General features: G+C 36.0%; 1 long non-coding RNA gene across 1 annotated transcript; it reads right to left on the bottom strand.

The window, feature by feature from the left end:
- Positions 1–1,162: 1,162 nt before the first annotated feature.
- On the bottom strand, positions 1,163–2,644 carry LOC124142841. Its single transcript, XR_006862205.2, has 2 exons — positions 2,608–2,644; positions 1,163–1,520 (listed from the first exon to the last, which is right to left on the bottom strand). It is a non-coding gene; the product is annotated as an uncharacterized LOC124142841 (long non-coding RNA).
- Between the last annotated feature and the right edge of the window lie 475 nt (positions 2,645–3,119).

The raw sequence follows: 3,119 nt of genomic DNA, 5'->3' as shown, positions 1-3,119 counted from the left end.
TTACATTGAAACTGCCATCTTGCTGTACTATTCTGTATTGTATGCCATGATGCTCCTGTACCGCCGCTGGTGGTTTAATTAATGAGAAATTGTACAGCGCCAAGCGTTCAGTGCGCCAACGAAGTTTTTCAAAGTAGAAATTAAGAAATCCGAATATGTATCAAATTTCTTATTGCTAGAACATATGCATGAACAACAAGTACTATAATCGGAAATATATTACACGTTATATGCGCAACCGGATGCTCAAAATCACAATACAATGCTAATATCCAATATTTGTGTTCCAGCGAGACACAGACTTTCTCAAAGGCAAGAGGATTAAATTGAGGATTAAATGTCCGGAAACTTAAGATCAGACAATAATAGTATTGTGTTATAAATAATATTAAAGGCATGTTTGATGCTGAAAGCTCGGATCGAAAACAGGATAATCTGCGACGGTTTTCCGGAAACACCATATTTTTCGGAGTGTTTTCTTTTAAATATCTGATGATGATTTTTCCGAGGACTACTGTTTTAAAAAACAATGAATACCGTTCAATTAAACCATACAAACCAATTTCAACACTTTTAAGTAATAATAAAATAGCTTTCATACTATGTGCAATCCACTCTTTTGACTAATCTTCTATGCGCACAAGAGCATGCTACAAATCCCATCGCCACTGTATCAGTTTTATTTGTAACTTGCTAATAATATTGATCGGCATTTTGCACATACAACACATTTATAGAACAAAACATAGCAATCATCCCCCTTTACCAACGGTTACAAGGAAACACAGTGCTCAACTTAAAACACTTCATTTTGCACATACAATTATTATACACGAATACATAACAATTATCTCCCTTTACAAATATATACAAAGAAAAACAATTTTTGATACATCATATATATAAAATTGTATATTATTTTATATGTCATATATACAAACTTGTATAATTTGTATATCTCATCATTCCAAACTTGTATATGCTCTGGATCTTTCAAAAGCATATACAAGCTTGTATATATGGATTTGTTTTGCAGTGCGTTGCTTTCAAATGTTAGTTAATGATGTCTGAATGATTATTTCGTTTACAATTACCAATAGATGACATTTCAATCCAGCTGATCATAAATCAAAGAAAGATAGGTGTTCAAGGATAACACAAATTTCAAAAACATGCAAAGATTTATTAATTCACCTCATACATGTCATATGCGCAAGAGTTGGAGTCCTGCCTTATGGACAATGTGCATGAACCATCTTAATATCCACTATAGCCCTTTCCGCCATAGAAGGGGTAGCCGCCGCGATTATAGATATCTTGGTCAACGTTTTGCCTGTTGAACTGTTGTTGATTGATGGTGGCATACTGTCTGAAGTTTTGGTTGTTATCTACGTTATTTCCCCCGTATCCTCCATATCCCCTTCCGTATTGGTATGAGGGTTGGTAGAATGTGGCTGAGACCATCGCCACAAGCAGAACCAAACAGAGTGCAACAGCTACGGTCTTCATTGTTGATGATTCTGTCAAGAGAATTGAAAGGTTAACTGGCTGGTCAATCATGATGCAGCGTAAAACTAAATTAAACTAAGTTGGTGTCAAATGTGATTATAATTTGTTTATGTTTGTGTAAATTGGTTTAATATTTTATTCGGTAGCTGAAGCATATGGTTGATTCAGTTGAAGATCATCCAATAATAAGGTCTTCTTCATCAACTCATTCCTTAACCATTCATCACAAGATCAATTTGGTTTGGCAATATTATGTAGTGTTGGTTACTTTCGCTGAAGGATCAAGGTTATGTAACAGGTGGCCATTCAATGTTTTTGCAAATTTACCAATCAAATTTAATTTCTTTATACTGTGTCTGAGTGATTTGCGTAATATGATAATTAAAAAACAAAATTATGATAAAGAAAATTTGGATTTGTGTTCATAGCCACACATCAAACTAACCAGAAGCAATTACCAAGGAAGGACGCTTTTCATGAAACGGCAATGCAGCTTGAGAATAATTTTTGTGACTAGTCAGCTGTGGCCACAAAGCAATCAGACTTCCCATGCTGCATTGGGGGTAATACATTGAACCAACATTGTGGTAACGTCTGCCAAACATTTGTGCTGGGGATTGGTAAACGTTGTGTCAACGTCTGAGTGCCAGTTGCGTCGTGGCTTTTACCAATTGAATATGTCCAACGTCTAATGTGTGAATCACTTCACCAACCCTCCCCACTACACACAATGGTGACATCCGCGATATAAACTGAAATGTCATTCTAGGCAGCGTTAAACGGTAAGTGAGGATTAACGCCCCGTTGAACAGTATTCCAGTTATATCACGGCGTGTCATCATGTAGGACGAAAGCTCTGATGGATGTAGTTCCTAGTCGTTTAAACCCACTATCACAGGTATGGTAGCTGACAGACCTAGAAACATAACAGGGGCGAACCGGGATTCGTACCCACAATCATGGTTTTCTGGCTTGCCGAAGGGACGCAACTTTGCACAGCAAATCCACTCTCTTATTCATTTAAAAAAAGATATCATTTGAGGCAGCGTTGAAAAAAACATCATTCTCTCTCACTCAAATACACCAAGGTATACTCACCAAACTGCGACGATGTTCAGAGTGACGTTTCCTTCAGTATCTAAGCCTTATATACAGATCACATTAGTTGTTTGGTCCTCCTTTTCCGCACTCAATCATTAGGCAGGACAAGCCCAAAGCTAAAATTGTTGTGTGTTTTGCACTATTCTCTACGGTTTACATTTTTCAATATATGAAATGGTTGATGTAATTAGTTTAGTCATACCTTTTAAAAGACAAAAGGAAATATTTTTCTCATAGACTCACGCTCATCTCTTTGGAAAAACCCAAAAGAAATTATTTAGCGTATGGAAATAAAATGTCAAGGTAAGAGTTCACAGTTCACATCAAACATTGTCTTGACTAACTTTATGCAAATGTCTGTATTTTGAGACGATGCATTTTCAAAGTGTCAGCTTCAGCTTCATCTTTGAATAGACACAAGTAGAATTTGTATTTTTAACAGTCGATATTGAGAAACATAATACTCCTTCAAACAGTTATGTGCCTTTATACATTTTCAAACAATATTT

The sequence above is a fragment of the Haliotis rufescens genome, unplaced genomic scaffold (genome assembly GCF_023055435.1).
Source record: "Haliotis rufescens isolate VD_foot unplaced genomic scaffold, xgHalRufe1.0.p SCAF_59, whole genome shotgun sequence".
NCBI lineage: Eukaryota > Metazoa > Mollusca > Gastropoda > Lepetellida > Haliotidae > Haliotis > Haliotis rufescens.
The sequence above is the reverse complement of the archived record's forward strand: the minus strand, read 5'-3'. Positions and strand labels throughout refer to the sequence as shown.